The sequence below is a fragment of the Gasterosteus aculeatus genome, chromosome 13 (genome assembly GCF_964276395.1).
Source record: "Gasterosteus aculeatus chromosome 13, fGasAcu3.hap1.1, whole genome shotgun sequence".
In the NCBI taxonomy this organism is placed as follows: Eukaryota; Metazoa; Chordata; class Actinopteri; order Perciformes; family Gasterosteidae; genus Gasterosteus; species Gasterosteus aculeatus.
In genome coordinates this window covers 3084710-3101528 of record NC_135701.1, presented here as the reverse complement: position 1 = coordinate 3101528, position 16819 = coordinate 3084710, and the positions used below count along the sequence as shown (strand labels likewise).

The following is a 16819-nucleotide window of genomic DNA, read 5'->3' as shown; positions in this document are numbered from 1 at the left end:
ACTTTAGAAGATCACAGCAAAGTATTGTGGCCTTTACCTAATCTCAATACAGGCAACCGAGCAAGTGAACCAAATCTATCCTGTCAGAAGTGCGATTCGAACCCACGCCTCCAATGGAGACTGCGACCTGAACGCAACGCCTTAGACCGCTCGGCCATCCTGACTTGAAGATGCCGTAAGTAGTGAAAATTATAAAAGTATCTTGATTTCGTACACTGCATATGTCATTGCTTTACCCTTTGTTATTATATGCTTACATAGAATATTGTGTCTAGACGCCGCATTGCAGCATCTTACCTTGAAGCAGTGCAGCTACCATTCATGTAAGTTAAAGCCTCTAGCATGTTACTTTGTAACATTAATGCCATCTTTATACCAATACTCTAGCGATGGGACTATTAGGACTTTAGAAGATCACAGCAAAGTATTGTGGCCTTTACCTAATCACTTTACAGGCTAGCGAGCAAGTGAACCACATCAATCCGTGTTAGAAGTTGGATTCCAACGCACACGTCCATTGGAGACTGCGACCTGAACGCAGCACCTTAGACTGCTTGGCCTTCCTGACTGGAAACCTCTGTAAGTAGTGAAAATTATAAAAGTATCTTGATTTCGTACACTGCATATGTCATTGCTTTACCCTTTGTTATTATATGCTTACATAGAATATTGTGTCTAGACGCCGCATTGCAGCATCTTACCTTAAAGCAGTGCAGCTACCATTCATTTAATTGGTAACATTAATGCCATCTTTATACCTATACTCTAGCGACGGGACTATTGATACTTTACAAAATCACATTACAGCATTGTTGCCTTTACCTAATCTCAATACAGGCAGCCGAGCAAGTGAACCAAATCTATCCTGTCAGAAGTGGGATTCGAAACCACGTCTCCAATGGAGACTGCGACCTGAACGCAGCGCCTTAGACCGCTCGGCCATCCTGACTTGAAAATGCTGTAAGTAGTGAAAAATACAAAAAGTATCTGGATTTCGTACACTGCATATGTCATTGCTTTACCCTTTGTTAGTATATTCTTACATAGAATATTGTGTCTAGACGCCGCATTGCAGCATCTTACCTTGAAGCAGTGCAGCTACCATTCATGCAAGTGAAAGCCTCTAGCATGTTACTTTGTAACTTTAATGCCATCTTTATACCAATACTCTAGCGATGGGACTATTAGGACTTTAGAAAATCACAGGAAAGTATTGTGGCCTTTACCTCATCTCAATACAGGCAACCGAGCAAGTGAACCAAATCTATCCTGTCAGAAGTGGGATTCGAACCCACGCCTCCAATGGAGACTGCGACCTGAACGCAGCGCCTTAGACCGCTCGGCCATCCTGACTTGAAAATGCTGTAAGTAGTGAAAATTACAAAAAGTATCTGGATTTCGTACACTGCATATGTCATTGCTTTACCCTTTGTTAGTATATTCTTACATAGAATATTGTGTCTAGACGCCGCATTGCAGCATCTTACCTTGAAGCAGTGCAGCTACCATTCATGTAAGTTAAAGCCTCTAGCATGTTACTTTGTAACATTAATGCCATCTTTATACCAATACTCTAGCGATGGGACTATTAGGACTTTAGAAAATCACAGCAAAGTATTGTGGCCTTTACCTCATCACTTTACAGGCTAGCGAGCAAGTGAACCACATCAATCCGTGTTAGAAGTTGGATTCCAACGCACACGTCCATTGGAGACTGCGACCTGAACGCAGCGCCTTAGACTGCTTGGCCTTCCTGACTGGAAACCTCTGTAAGTAGTGAAAATTATAAAAGTATCTTGATTTCGTACACTGCATATGTCATTGCTTTACCCTTTGTTATTATATGCTTACATAGAATATTGTGTCTAGACGCCGCATTGCAGCATCTTACCTTAAAGCAGTGCAGCTACCATTCATTTAATTGGTAACATTAATGCCATCTTTATACCTATACTCTAGCGACGGGACTATTGATACTTTACAGAATCACAGCACAGCATTGTTGCCTTTACCTAATCTCAATACAGGCAACCGAGCAAGTGAACCAAATCTATCCTGTCAGAAGTGGGATTCCAACCCACGCCTCCAATGGAGACTGCGACCTGAACGCAGCGCCTTAGACCGCTCGGCCATCCTGACTTGAAAATGCTGTAAGTAGTGAAAATTACAAAAAGTATCTGGATTTCGTACACTGCATATGTCATTGCTTTACCCTTTGTTAGTATATTCTTACATAGAATATTGTGTCTAGACGCCGCATTGCAGCATCTTACCTTGAAGCAGTGCAGCTACCATTCATGTAAGTTAAAGCCTCTAGCATGTTACTTTGTAACATTAATGCCATCTTTATACCAATACTCTAGCGATGGGACTATTAGGACTTTAGAAGATCACAGCAAAGTATTGTGGCCTTTACCTAATCACTTTAAAGGCTAGCGAGCAAGTGAACCACATCAATCTGTGTTAGAAGTTGGATTCCAACGCACACGTCCATTGGAGACTGCGACCTGAACGCAGCGCCTTAGACTGCTTGGCCTTCCTGACTGGAAAATGCCGTAAGTAGTGAAAATTATAAAAGTATCTTGATTTCGTACACTGCATATGTCATTGCTTTACCCTTTGTTATTATATGCTTACATAGAATATTGTGTCTAGACGCCGCATTGCAGCATCTTACCTTGAAGCAGTGCAGCTAGCATTCATGTAAGTGAAAGCCTCTAGAATGTTACTTTGTAACATTAATGCCATCTTTATACCAATACTCTAGCGATGGGACTATTAGGACTTTAGAAGATCACAGCAAAGTATTGTGGCCTTTACCTAATCACTTTACAGGCTAGCGAGCAAGTGAACCACATCAATCCGTGTTAGAAGTTGGATTCCAACGCACACGTCCATTGGAGACTGCGACCTGAACGCAGCGCCTTAGACTGCTTGGCCTTCCTGACTGGAAACCTCTGTAAGTAGTGAAAATTACAAAAAGTATCTGGATTTTGTACACTGCGTATGTCATTGCTTTACCCTTTGTTAGTATATTCTTACATAGAATATTGTCTAGACGCCGCATTGCAGCATCTTACCTTGAAGCAGTGCAGCTACCATTCATGCAAGTGCACGCCTCTAGCATGTTACTTTGTAACATTAATGCCATCTTTATACCAATACTCTAGCAATGGGACTATTAGGACTTTAGAAGATCACAGCAAAGTATTGTGGCCTTTACCTAATCTCAATACAGGCAACCGAGCAAGTGAACCAAATCTATCCTGTCAGAAGTGCGATTCGAACCCACGCCTCCAATGGAGACTGCGACCTGAACGCAACGCCTTAGACCGCTCGGCCATCCTGACTTGAAGATGCCGTAAGTAGTGAAAATTATAAAAGTATCTTGATTTCGTACACTGCATATGTCATTGCTTTACCCTTTGTTATTATATGCTTACATAGAATATTGTGTCTAGACGCCGCATTGCAGCATCTTACCTTGAAGCAGTGCAGCTAGCATTCATGTAAGTGAAAGCCTCTAGCATGTTACTTTGTAACATTAATGCCATCTTTATACCAATACTCTAGCGATGGGACTATTAGGACTTTAGAAAATCACAGCAAAGTATTGTGGCCTTTACCTAATCACTTTACAGGCTAGCGAGCAAGTGAACCACATCAATCCGTGTTAGAAGTTGGATTCCAACGCACACGTCCATTGGAGACTGCGACCTGAACGCAGCGCCTTAGACTGCTTGGCCTTCCTGACTGGAAACCTCTGTAAGTAGTGAAAATTATAAAAGTATCTTGATTTCGTACACTGCATATGTCATTGCTTTACCCTTTGTTATTATATGCTTACATAGAATATTGTGTCTAGACGCCGCATTGCAGCATCTTACCTTGAAGCAGTGCAGCTAGCATTCATGTAAGTGAAAGCCTCTAGCATGTTACTTTGTAACTTTAATGCCATCTTTATACCAATACTCTAGCGATGGGACTATTAGGACTTTAGAAGATCACAGCAAAGTATTGTGGCCTTTACCTAATCACTTTAAAGGCTAGCGAGCAAGTGAACCACATCAATCTGTGTTAGAAGTTGGATTCCAACGCACACGTCCATTGGAGACTGCGACCTGAACGCAGCGCCTTAGACTGCTTGGCCTTCCTGACTGGAAACCTCTGTAAGTAGTGAAAATTACAAAAAGTATCTGGATTTCGTACACTGCATATGTCATTGCTTTACCCTTTGTTAGTATATTCTTACATAGAATATTGTCTAGACGCCGCATTGCAGCATCTTACCTTGAAGCAGTGCAGCTACCATTCATGCAAGTGCACGCCTCTAGCATGTTACTTTGTAACATTAATGCCATCTTTATACCAATACTCTAGCGATGGGACTATTAGGACTTTAGAAGATCACAGCAAAGTATTGTGGCCTTTACCTAATCACTTTACAGGCTAGCGAGCAAGTGAACCACATCAATCCGTGTTAGAAGTTGGATTCCAACGCACACGTCCATTGGAGACTGCGACCTGAACGCAGCGCCTTAGACTGCTTGGCCTTCCTGACTGGAAACCTCTGTAAGTAGTGAAAATTATAAAAGTATCTTGATTTCGTACACTGCATATGTCATTGCTTTACCCTTTGTTATTATATGCTTACATAGAATATTGTGTCTAGACGCCGCATTGCAGCATCTTACCTTAAAGCAGTGCAGCTACCATTCATTTAATTGGTAACATTAATGCCATCTTTATACCTATACTCTAGCGACGGGACTATTGATACTTTACAAAATCACAGCACAGCATTGTTGCCTTTACCTAATCTCAATACAGGCAGCCGAGCAAGTGAACCAAATCTATCCTGTCAGAAGTGGGATTCGAAACCACGCCTCCAATGGAGACTGCGACCTGAACGCAGCGCCTTAGACCGCTCGGCCATCCTGACTTGAAAATGCTGTAAGTAGTGAAAATTACAAAAAGTATCTGGATTTCGTACACTGCATATGTCATTGCTTTACCCTTTGTTAGTATATTCTTACATAGAATATTGTGTCTAGACGCCGCATTGCAGCATCTTACCTTGAAGCAGTGCAGCTACCATTCATGTAAGTTAAAGCCTCTAGCATGTTACTTTGTAACATTAATGCCATCTTTATACCAATACTCTAGCGATGGGACTATTAGGACTTTAGAAAATCACAGCAAAGTATTGTGGCCTTTACCTCATCACTTTACAGGCTAGCGAGCAAGTGAACCACATCAATCCGTGTTAGAAGTTGGATTCCAACGCACACGTCCATTGGAGACTGCGACCTGAACGCAGCGCCTTAGACTGCTTGGCCTTCCTGACTGGAAACCTCTGTAAGTAGTGAAAATTATAAAAGTATCTTGATTTCGTACACTGCATATGTCATTGCTTTACCCTTTGTTATTATATGCTTACATAGAATATTGTGTCTAGACGCCGCATTGCAGCATCTTACCTTAAAGCAGTGCAGCTACCATTCATTTAATTGGTAACATTAATGCCATCTTTATACCTATACTCTAGCGACGGGACTATTGATACTTTACAGAATCACAGCACAGCATTGTTGCCTTTACCTAATCTCAATACAGGCAACCGAGCAAGTGAACCAAATCTATCCTGTCAGAAGTGGGATTCGAACCCACGCCTCCAATGGAGACTGCGACCTGAACGCAGCGCCTTAGACCGCTCGGCCATCCTGACTTGAAAATGCTGTAAGTAGTGAAAATTACAAAAAGTATCTGGATTTCGTACACTGCATATGTCATTGCTTTACCCTTTGTTAGTATATTCTTACATAGAATATTGTGTCTAGACGCCGCATTGCAGCATCTTACCTTGAAGCAGTGCAGCTACCATTCATGTAAGTTAAAGCCTCTAGCATGTTACTTTGTAACATTAATGCCATCTTTATACCAATACTCTAGCGATGGGACTATTAGGACTTTAGAAAATCACAGCAAAGTATTGTGGCCTTTACCTCATCACTTTACAGGCTAGCGAGCAAGTGAACCACATCAATCCGTGTTAGAAGTTGGATTCCAACGCACACGTCCATTGGAGACTGCGACCTGAACGCAGCGCCTTAGACTGCTTGGCCTTCCTGACTGGAAACCTCTGTAAGTAGTGAAAATTATAAAAGTATCTTGATTTCGTACACTGCATATGTCATTGCTTTACCCTTTGTTATTATATGCTTACATAGAATATTGTGTCTAGACGCCGCATTGCAGCATCTTACCTTAAAGCAGTGCAGCTACCATTCATTTAATTGGTAACATTAATGCCATCTTTATACCTATACTCTAGCGACGGGACTATTGATACTTTACAGAATCACAGCACAGCATTGTTGCCTTTACCTAATCTCAATACAGGCAACCGAGCAAGTGAACCAAATCTATCCTGTCAGAAGTGGGATTCCAACCCACGCCTCCAATGGAGACTGCGACCTGAACGCAGCGCCTTAGACCGCTCGGCCATCCTGACTTGAAAATGCTGTAAGTAGTGAAAAATACAAAAAGTATCTGGATTTCGTACACTGCATATGTCATTGCTTTACCCTTTGTTAGTATATTCTTACATAGAATATTGTGTCTAGACGCCGCATTGCAGCATCTTACCTTGAAGCAGTGCAGCTACCATTCATGTAAGTTAAAGCCTCTAGCATGTTACTTTGTAACATTAATGCCATCTTTATACCAATACTCTAGCGATGGGACTATTAGGACTTTAGAAGATCACAGCAAAGTATTGTGGCCTTTACCTAATCACTTTAAAGGCTAGCGAGCAAGTGAACCACATCAATCTGTGTTAGAAGTTGGATTCCAACGCACACGTCCATTGGAGACTGCGACCTGAACGCAGCGCCTTAGACTGCTTGGCCTTCCTGACTGGAAAATGCCGTAAGTAGTGAAAATTATAAAAGTATCTTGATTTCGTACACTGCATATGTCATTGCTTTACCCTTTGTTATTATATGCTTACATAGAATATTGTGTCTAGACGCCGCATTGCAGCATCTTACCTTGAAGCAGTGCAGCTAGCATTCATGTAAGTGAAAGCCTCTAGCATGTTACTTTGTAACATTAATGCCATCTTTATACCAATACTCTAGCGATGGGACTATTAGGACTTTAGAAAATCACAGCAAAGTATTGTGGCCTTTACCTAATCACTTTACAGGCTAGCGAGCAAGTGAACCACATCAATCCGTGTTAGAAGTTGGATTCCAACGCACACGTCCATTGGAGACTGCGACCTGAACGCAGCGCCTTAGACTGCTTGGCCTTCCTGACTGGAAACCTCTGTAAGTAGTGAAAATTACAAAAAGTATCTGGATTTTGTACACTGCGTATGTCATTGCTTTACCCTTTGTTAGTATATTCTTACATAGAATATTGTCTAGACGCCGCATTGCAGCATCTTACCTTGAAGCAGTGCAGCTACCATTCATGCAAGTGCACGCCTCTAGCATGTTACTTTGTAACATTAATGCCATCTTTATACCAATACTCTAGCAATGGGACTATTAGGACTTTAGAAGATCACAGCAAAGTATTGTGGCCTTTACCTAATCTCAATACAGGCAACCGAGCAAGTGAACCAAATCTATCCTGTCAGAAGTGCGATTCGAACCCACGCCTCCAATGGAGACTGCGACCTGAACGCAACGCCTTAGACCGCTCGGCCATCCTGACTTGAAGATGCCGTAAGTAGTGAAAATTATAAAAGTATCTTGATTTCGTACACTGCATATGTCATTGCTTTACCCTTTGTTATTATATGCTTACATAGAATATTGTGTCTAGACGCCGCATTGCAGCATCTTACCTTGAAGCAGTGCAGCTAGCATTCATGTAAGTGAAAGCCTCTAGCATGTTACTTTGTAACATTAATGCCATCTTTATACCAATACTCTAGCGATGGGACTATTAGGACTTTAGAAAATCACAGCAAAGTATTGTGGCCTTTACCTAATCACTTTACAGGCTAGCGAGCAAGTGAACCACATCAATCCGTGTTAGAAGTTGGATTCCAACGCACACGTCCATTGGAGACTGCGACCTGAACGCAGCGCCTTAGACTGCTTGGCCTTCCTGACTGGAAACCTCTGTAAGTAGTGAAAATTATAAAAGTATCTTGATTTCGTACACTGCATATGTCATTGCTTTACCCTTTGTTATTATATGCTTACATAGAATATTGTGTCTAGACGCCGCATTGCAGCATCTTACCTTGAAGCAGTGCAGCTAGCATTCATGTAAGTGAAAGCCTCTAGCATGTTACTTTGTAACTTTAATGCCATCTTTATACCAATACTCTAGCGATGGGACTATTAGGACTTTAGAAGATCACAGCAAAGTATTGTGGCCTTTACCTAATCACTTTAAAGGCTAGCGAGCAAGTGAACCACATCAATCTGTGTTAGAAGTTGGATTCCAACGCACACGTCCATTGGAGACTGCGACCTGAACGCAGCGCCTTAGACTGCTTGGCCTTCCTGACTGGAAACCTCTGTAAGTAGTGAAAATTACAAAAAGTATCTGGATTTCGTACACTGCATATGTCATTGCTTTACCCTTTGTTAGTATATTCTTACATAGAATATTGTCTAGACGCCGCATTGCAGCATCTTACCTTGAAGCAGTGCAGCTACCATTCATGCAAGTGCACGCCTCTAGCATGTTACTTTGTAACATTAATGCCATCTTTATACCAATACTCTAGCGATGGGACTATTAGGACTTTAGAAGATCACAGCAAAGTATTGTGGCCTTTACCTAATCACTTTACAGGCTAGCGAGCAAGTGAACCACATCAATCCGTGTTAGAAGTTGGATTCCAACGCACACGTCCATTGGAGACTGCGACCTGAACGCAGCACCTTAGACTGCTTGGCCTTCCTGACTGGAAACCTCTGTAAGTAGTGAAAATTATAAAAGTATCTTGATTTCGTACACTGCATATGTCATTGCTTTACCCTTTGTTATTATATGCTTACATAGAATATTGTGTCTAGACGCCGCATTGCAGCATCTTACCTTAAAGCAGTGCAGCTACCATTCATTTAATTGGTAACATTAATGCCATCTTTATACCTATACTCTAGCGACGGGACTATTGATACTTTACAAAATCACATTACAGCATTGTTGCCTTTACCTAATCTCAATACAGGCAGCCGAGCAAGTGAACCAAATCTATCCTGTCAGAAGTGGGATTCGAAACCACGTCTCCAATGGAGACTGCGACCTGAACGCAGCGCCTTAGACCGCTCGGCCATCCTGACTTGAAAATGCTGTAAGTAGTGAAAAATACAAAAAGTATCTGGATTTCGTACACTGCATATGTCATTGCTTTACCCTTTGTTAGTATATTCTTACATAGAATATTGTGTCTAGACGCCGCATTGCAGCATCTTACCTTGAAGCAGTGCAGCTACCATTCATGCAAGTGAAAGCCTCTAGCATGTTACTTTGTAACTTTAATGCCATCTTTATACCAATACTCTAGCGATGGGACTATTAGGACTTTAGAAAATCACAGGAAAGTATTGTGGCCTTTACCTCATCTCAATACAGGCAACCGAGCAAGTGAACCAAATCTATCCTGTCAGAAGTGGGATTCGAACCCACGCCTCCAATGGAGACTGCGACCTGAACGCAGCGCCTTAGACCGCTCGGCCATCCTGACTTGAAAATGCTGTAAGTAGTGAAAATTACAAAAAGTATCTGGATTTCGTACACTGCATATGTCATTGCTTTACCCTTTGTTAGTATATTCTTACATAGAATATTGTGTCTAGACGCCGCATTGCAGCATCTTACCTTGAAGCAGTGCAGCTACCATTCATGTAAGTTAAAGCCTCTAGCATGTTACTTTGTAACATTAATGCCATCTTTATACCAATACTCTAGCGATGGGACTATTAGGACTTTAGAAAATCACAGCAAAGTATTGTGGCCTTTACCTCATCACTTTACAGGCTAGCGAGCAAGTGAACCACATCAATCCGTGTTAGAAGTTGGATTCCAACGCACACGTCCATTGGAGACTGCGACCTGAACGCAGCGCCTTAGACTGCTTGGCCTTCCTGACTGGAAACCTCTGTAAGTAGTGAAAATTATAAAAGTATCTTGATTTCGTACACTGCATATGTCATTGCTTTACCCTTTGTTATTATATGCTTACATAGAATATTGTGTCTAGACGCCGCATTGCAGCATCTTACCTTAAAGCAGTGCAGCTACCATTCATTTAATTGGTAACATTAATGCCATCTTTATACCTATACTCTAGCGACGGGACTATTGATACTTTACAGAATCACAGCACAGCATTGTTGCCTTTACCTAATCTCAATACAGGCAACCGAGCAAGTGAACCAAATCTATCCTGTCAGAAGTGGGATTCCAACCCACGCCTCCAATGGAGACTGCGACCTGAACGCAGCGCCTTAGACCGCTCGGCCATCCTGACTTGAAAATGCTGTAAGTAGTGAAAATTACAAAAAGTATCTGGATTTCGTACACTGCATATGTCATTGCTTTACCCTTTGTTAGTATATTCTTACATAGAATATTGTGTCTAGACGCCGCATTGCAGCATCTTACCTTGAAGCAGTGCAGCTACCATTCATGTAAGTTAAAGCCTCTAGCATGTTACTTTGTAACATTAATGCCATCTTTATACCAATACTCTAGCGATGGGACTATTAGGACTTTAGAAGATCACAGCAAAGTATTGTGGCCTTTACCTAATCACTTTAAAGGCTAGCGAGCAAGTGAACCACATCAATCTGTGTTAGAAGTTGGATTCCAACGCACACGTCCATTGGAGACTGCGACCTGAACGCAGCGCCTTAGACTGCTTGGCCTTCCTGACTGGAAAATGCCGTAAGTAGTGAAAATTATAAAAGTATCTTGATTTCGTACACTGCATATGTCATTGCTTTACCCTTTGTTATTATATGCTTACATAGAATATTGTGTCTAGACGCCGCATTGCAGCATCTTACCTTGAAGCAGTGCAGCTAGCATTCATGTAAGTGAAAGCCTCTAGCATGTTACTTTGTAACTTTAATGCCATCTTTATACCAATACTCTAGCGATGGGACTATTAGGACTTTAGAAGATCACAGCAAAGTATTGTGGCCTTTACCTAATCACTTTAAAGGCTAGCGAGCAAGTGAACCACATCAATCTGTGTTAGAAGTTGGATTCCAACGCACACGTCCATTGGAGACTGCGACCTGAACGCAGCGCCTTAGACTGCTTGGCCTTCCTGACTGGAAACCTCTGTAAGTAGTGAAAATTACAAAAAGTATCTGGATTTCGTACACTGCATATGTCATTGCTTTACCCTTTGTTAGTATATTCTTACATAGAATATTGTCTAGACGCCGCATTGCAGCATCTTACCTTGAAGCAGTGCAGCTACCATTCATGCAAGTGCACGCCTCTAGCATGTTACTTTGTAACATTAATGCCATCTTTATACCAATACTCTAGCGATGGGACTATTAGGACTTTAGAAGATCACAGCAAAGTATTGTGGCCTTTACCTAATCACTTTACAGGCTAGCGAGCAAGTGAACCACATCAATCCGTGTTAGAAGTTGGATTCCAACGCACACGTCCATTGGAGACTGCGACCTGAACGCAGCACCTTAGACTGCTTGGCCTTCCTGACTGGAAACCTCTGTAAGTAGTGAAAATTATAAAAGTATCTTGATTTCGTACACTGCATATGTCATTGCTTTACCCTTTGTTATTATATGCTTACATAGAATATTGTGTCTAGACGCCGCATTGCAGCATCTTACCTTAAAGCAGTGCAGCTACCATTCATTTAATTGGTAACATTAATGCCATCTTTATACCTATACTCTAGCGACGGGACTATTGATACTTTACAAAATCACATTACAGCATTGTTGCCTTTACCTAATCTCAATACAGGCAGCCGAGCAAGTGAACCAAATCTATCCTGTCAGAAGTGGGATTCGAAACCACGTCTCCAATGGAGACTGCGACCTGAACGCAGCGCCTTAGACCGCTCGGCCATCCTGACTTGAAAATGCTGTAAGTAGTGAAAAATACAAAAAGTATCTGGATTTCGTACACTGCATATGTCATTGCTTTACCCTTTGTTAGTATATTCTTACATAGAATATTGTGTCTAGACGCCGCATTGCAGCATCTTACCTTGAAGCAGTGCAGCTACCATTCATGCAAGTGAAAGCCTCTAGCATGTTACTTTGTAACTTTAATGCCATCTTTATACCAATACTCTAGCGATGGGACTATTAGGACTTTAGAAAATCACAGGAAAGTATTGTGGCCTTTACCTCATCTCAATACAGGCAACCGAGCAAGTGAACCAAATCTATCCTGTCAGAAGTGGGATTCGAACCCACGCCTCCAATGGAGACTGCGACCTGAACGCAGCGCCTTAGACCGCTCGGCCATCCTGACTTGAAAATGCTGTAAGTAGTGAAAATTACAAAAAGTATCTGGATTTCGTACACTGCATATGTCATTGCTTTACCCTTTGTTAGTATATTCTTACATAGAATATTGTGTCTAGACGCCGCATTGCAGCATCTTACCTTGAAGCAGTGCAGCTACCATTCATGTAAGTTAAAGCCTCTAGCATGTTACTTTGTAACATTAATGCCATCTTTATACCAATACTCTAGCGATGGGACTATTAGGACTTTAGAAAATCACAGCAAAGTATTGTGGCCTTTACCTCATCACTTTACAGGCTAGCGAGCAAGTGAACCACATCAATCCGTGTTAGAAGTTGGATTCCAACGCACACGTCCATTGGAGACTGCGACCTGAACGCAGCGCCTTAGACTGCTTGGCCTTCCTGACTGGAAACCTCTGTAAGTAGTGAAAATTATAAAAGTATCTTGATTTCGTACACTGCATATGTCATTGCTTTACCCTTTGTTATTATATGCTTACATAGAATATTGTGTCTAGACGCCGCATTGCAGCATCTTACCTTAAAGCAGTGCAGCTACCATTCATTTAATTGGTAACATTAATGCCATCTTTATACCTATACTCTAGCGACGGGACTATTGATACTTTACAGAATCACAGCACAGCATTGTTGCCTTTACCTAATCTCAATACAGGCAACCGAGCAAGTGAACCAAATCTATCCTGTCAGAAGTGGGATTCCAACCCACGCCTCCAATGGAGACTGCGACCTGAACGCAGCGCCTTAGACCGCTCGGCCATCCTGACTTGAAAATGCTGTAAGTAGTGAAAATTACAAAAAGTATCTGGATTTCGTACACTGCATATGTCATTGCTTTACCCTTTGTTAGTATATTCTTACATAGAATATTGTGTCTAGACGCCGCATTGCAGCATCTTACCTTGAAGCAGTGCAGCTACCATTCATGTAAGTTAAAGCCTCTAGCATGTTACTTTGTAACATTAATGCCATCTTTATACCAATACTCGAGCGATGGGACTATTAGGACTTTAGAAGATCACAGCAAAGTATTGTGGCCTTTACCTAATCACTTTAAAGGCTAGCGAGCAAGTGAACCACATCAATCTGTGTTAGAAGTTGGATTCCAACGCACACGTCCATTGGAGACTGCGACCTGAACGCAGCGCCTTAGACTGCTTGGCCTTCCTGACTGGAAAATGCCGTAAGTAGTGAAAATTATAAAAGTATCTTGATTTCGTACACTGCATATGTCATTGCTTTACCCTTTGTTATTATATGCTTACATAGAATATTGTGTCTAGACGCCGCATTGCAGCATCTTACCTTGAAGCAGTGCAGCTAGCATTCATGTAAGTGAAAGCCTCTAGCATGTTACTTTGTAACATTAATGCCATCTTTATACCAATACTCTAGCGATGGGACTATTAGGACTTTAGAAGATCACAGCAAAGTATTGTGGCCTTTACCTAATCACTTTACAGGCTAGCGAGCAAGTGAACCACATCAATCCGTGTTAGAAGTTGGATTCCAACGCACACGTCCATTGGAGACTGCGACCTGAACGCAGCGCCTTAGACTGCTTGGCCTTCCTGACTGGAAACCTCTGTAAGTAGTGAAAATTACAAAAAGTATCTGGATTTTGTACACTGCGTATGTCATTGCTTTACCCTTTGTTAGTATATTCTTACATAGAATATTGTCTAGACGCCGCATTGCAGCATCTTACCTTGAAGCAGTGCAGCTACCATTCATGCAAGTGCACGCCTCTAGCATGTTACTTTGTAACATTAATGCCATCTTTATACCAATACTCTAGCAATGGGACTATTAGGACTTTAGAAGATCACAGCAAAGTATTGTGGCCTTTACCTAATCTCAATACAGGCAACCGAGCAAGTGAACCAAATCTATCCTGTCAGAAGTGCGATTCGAACCCACGCCTCCAATGGAGACTGCGACCTGAACGCAACGCCTTAGACCGCTCGGCCATCCTGACTTGAAGATGCCGTAAGTAGTGAAAATTATAAAAGTATCTTGATTTCGTACACTGCATATGTCATTGCTTTACCCTTTGTTATTATATGCTTACATAGAATATTGTGTCTAGACGCCGCATTGCAGCATCTTACCTTGAAGCAGTGCAGCTAGCATTCATGTAAGTGAAAGCCTCTAGCATGTTACTTTGTAACATTAATGCCATCTTTATACCAATACTCTAGCGATGGGACTATTAGGACTTTAGAAAATCACAGCAAAGTATTGTGGCCTTTACCTAATCACTTTACAGGCTAGCGAGCAAGTGAACCACATCAATCCGTGTTAGAAGTTGGATTCCAACGCACACGTCCATTGGAGACTGCGACCTGAACGCAGCGCCTTAGACTGCTTGGCCTTCCTGACTGGAAACCTCTGTAAGTAGTGAAAATTATAAAAGTATCTTGATTTCGTACACTGCATATGTCATTGCTTTACCCTTTGTTATTATATGCTTACATAGAATATTGTGTCTAGACGCCGCATTGCAGCATCTTACCTTGAAGCAGTGCAGCTAGCATTCATGTAAGTGAAAGCCTCTAGCATGTTACTTTGTAACTTTAATGCCATCTTTATACCAATACTCTAGCGATGGGACTATTAGGACTTTAGAAGATCACAGCAAAGTATTGTGGCCTTTACCTAATCACTTTAAAGGCTAGCGAGCAAGTGAACCACATCAATCTGTGTTAGAAGTTGGATTCCAACGCACACGTCCATTGGAGACTGCGACCTGAACGCAGCGCCTTAGACTGCTTGGCCTTCCTGACTGGAAACCTCTGTAAGTAGTGAAAATTACAAAAAGTATCTGGATTTCGTACACTGCATATGTCATTGCTTTACCCTTTGTTAGTATATTCTTACATAGAATATTGTCTAGACGCCGCATTGCAGCATCTTACCTTGAAGCAGTGCAGCTACCATTCATGCAAGTGCACGCCTCTAGCATGTTACTTTGTAACATTAATGCCATCTTTATACCAATACTCTAGCGATGGGACTATTAGGACTTTAGAAGATCACAGCAAAGTATTGTGGCCTTTACCTAATCACTTTACAGGCTAGCGAGCAAGTGAACCACATCAATCCGTGTTAGAAGTTGGATTCCAACGCACACGTCCATTGGAGACTGCGACCTGAACGCAGCGCCTTAGACTGCTTGGCCTTCCTGACTGGAAACCTCTGTAAGTAGTGAAAATTATAAAAGTATCTTGATTTCGTACACTGCATATGTCATTGCTTTACCCTTTGTTATTATATGCTTACATAGAATATTGTGTCTAGACGCCGCATTGCAGCATCTTACCTTAAAGCAGTGCAGCTACCATTCATTTAATTGGTAACATTAATGCCATCTTTATACCTATACTCTAGCGACGGGACTATTGATACTTTACAAAATCACAGCACAGCATTGTTGCCTTTACCTAATCTCAATACAGGCAGCCGAGCAAGTGAACCAAATCTATCCTGTCAGAAGTGGGATTCGAAACCACGCCTCCAATGGAGACTGCGACCTGAACGCAGCGCCTTAGACCGCTCGGCCATCCTGACTTGAAAATGCTGTAAGTAGTGAAAATTACAAAAAGTATCTGGATTTCGTACACTGCATATGTCATTGCTTTACCCTTTGTTAGTATATTCTTACATAGAATATTGTGTCTAGACGCCGCATTGCAGCATCTTACCTTGAAGCAGTGCAGCTAGCATTCATGTAAGTGAAAGCCTCTAGCATGTTACTTTGTAACTTTAATGCCATCTTTATACCAATACTCTAGCGATGGGACTATTAGGACTTTAGAAGATCACAGCAAAGTATTGTGGCCTTTACCTAATCACTTTAAAGGCTAGCGAGCAAGTGAACCACATCAATCTGTGTTAGAAGTTGGATTCCAACGCACACGTCCATTGGAGACTGCGACCTGAACGCAGCGCCTTAGACTGCTTGGCCTTCCTGACTGGAAACCTCTGTAAGTAGTGAAAATTACAAAAAGTATCTGGATTTCGTACACTGCATATGTCATTGCTTTACCCTTTGTTAGTATATTCTTACATAGAATATTGTCTAGACGCCGCATTGCAGCATCTTACCTTGAAGCAGTGCAGCTACCATTCATGCAAGTGCACGCCTCTAGCATGTTACTTTGTAACATTAATGCCATCTTTATACCAATACTCTAGCGATGGGACTATTAGGACTTTAGAAGATCACAGCAAAGTATTGTGGCCTTTACCTAATCACTTTACAGGCTAGCGAGCAAGTGAACCACATCAATCCGT

At 41.7% G+C, this 16819-nt stretch overlaps 17 non-coding genes across 17 annotated transcripts; all 17 read right to left on the bottom strand.

Moving 5' to 3' along the window:
- Window positions 1-81: 81 nt before the first annotated feature.
- On the bottom strand, window positions 82-164 carry trnal-cag (transfer RNA leucine (anticodon CAG)). The gene has a single exon. It is a non-coding gene; the product is annotated as a tRNA-Leu (tRNA).
- A 702-nt stretch (window positions 165-866) lies between these two features.
- On the bottom strand, window positions 867-949 carry trnal-cag (transfer RNA leucine (anticodon CAG)). Its single transcript has one exon. It is a non-coding gene; the product is annotated as a tRNA-Leu (tRNA).
- A 321-nt stretch (window positions 950-1270) lies between these two features.
- Window positions 1271-1353, bottom strand: trnal-cag (transfer RNA leucine (anticodon CAG)). Its single transcript has one exon. It is a non-coding gene; the product is annotated as a tRNA-Leu (tRNA).
- A 703-nt stretch (window positions 1354-2056) lies between these two features.
- Window positions 2057-2139, bottom strand: trnal-cag (transfer RNA leucine (anticodon CAG)). Its single transcript has one exon. It is a non-coding gene; the product is annotated as a tRNA-Leu (tRNA).
- A 1128-nt stretch (window positions 2140-3267) lies between these two features.
- trnal-cag (transfer RNA leucine (anticodon CAG)) lies at window positions 3268-3350 on the bottom strand. The gene has a single exon. It is a non-coding gene; the product is annotated as a tRNA-Leu (tRNA).
- A 1509-nt stretch (window positions 3351-4859) lies between these two features.
- trnal-cag (transfer RNA leucine (anticodon CAG)) lies at window positions 4860-4942 on the bottom strand. Its single transcript has one exon. It is a non-coding gene; the product is annotated as a tRNA-Leu (tRNA).
- Window positions 4943-5645: 703 nt separating this feature from the next.
- trnal-cag (transfer RNA leucine (anticodon CAG)) lies at window positions 5646-5728 on the bottom strand. The gene has a single exon. It is a non-coding gene; the product is annotated as a tRNA-Leu (tRNA).
- Window positions 5729-6431: 703 nt separating this feature from the next.
- trnal-cag (transfer RNA leucine (anticodon CAG)) lies at window positions 6432-6514 on the bottom strand. Its single transcript has one exon. It is a non-coding gene; the product is annotated as a tRNA-Leu (tRNA).
- A 1128-nt stretch (window positions 6515-7642) lies between these two features.
- On the bottom strand, window positions 7643-7725 carry trnal-cag (transfer RNA leucine (anticodon CAG)). The gene has a single exon. It is a non-coding gene; the product is annotated as a tRNA-Leu (tRNA).
- A 1509-nt stretch (window positions 7726-9234) lies between these two features.
- Window positions 9235-9317, bottom strand: trnal-cag (transfer RNA leucine (anticodon CAG)). Its single transcript has one exon. It is a non-coding gene; the product is annotated as a tRNA-Leu (tRNA).
- A 321-nt stretch (window positions 9318-9638) lies between these two features.
- On the bottom strand, window positions 9639-9721 carry trnal-cag (transfer RNA leucine (anticodon CAG)). The gene has a single exon. It is a non-coding gene; the product is annotated as a tRNA-Leu (tRNA).
- A 703-nt stretch (window positions 9722-10424) lies between these two features.
- trnal-cag (transfer RNA leucine (anticodon CAG)) lies at window positions 10425-10507 on the bottom strand. The gene has a single exon. It is a non-coding gene; the product is annotated as a tRNA-Leu (tRNA).
- Window positions 10508-12017: 1510 nt separating this feature from the next.
- trnal-cag (transfer RNA leucine (anticodon CAG)) lies at window positions 12018-12100 on the bottom strand. Its single transcript has one exon. It is a non-coding gene; the product is annotated as a tRNA-Leu (tRNA).
- A 321-nt stretch (window positions 12101-12421) lies between these two features.
- Window positions 12422-12504, bottom strand: trnal-cag (transfer RNA leucine (anticodon CAG)). Its single transcript has one exon. It is a non-coding gene; the product is annotated as a tRNA-Leu (tRNA).
- A 703-nt stretch (window positions 12505-13207) lies between these two features.
- Window positions 13208-13290, bottom strand: trnal-cag (transfer RNA leucine (anticodon CAG)). The gene has a single exon. It is a non-coding gene; the product is annotated as a tRNA-Leu (tRNA).
- Window positions 13291-14418: 1128 nt separating this feature from the next.
- Window positions 14419-14501, bottom strand: trnal-cag (transfer RNA leucine (anticodon CAG)). Its single transcript has one exon. It is a non-coding gene; the product is annotated as a tRNA-Leu (tRNA).
- A 1509-nt stretch (window positions 14502-16010) lies between these two features.
- trnal-cag (transfer RNA leucine (anticodon CAG)) lies at window positions 16011-16093 on the bottom strand. The gene has a single exon. It is a non-coding gene; the product is annotated as a tRNA-Leu (tRNA).
- Window positions 16094-16819: the final 726 nt, after the last annotated feature.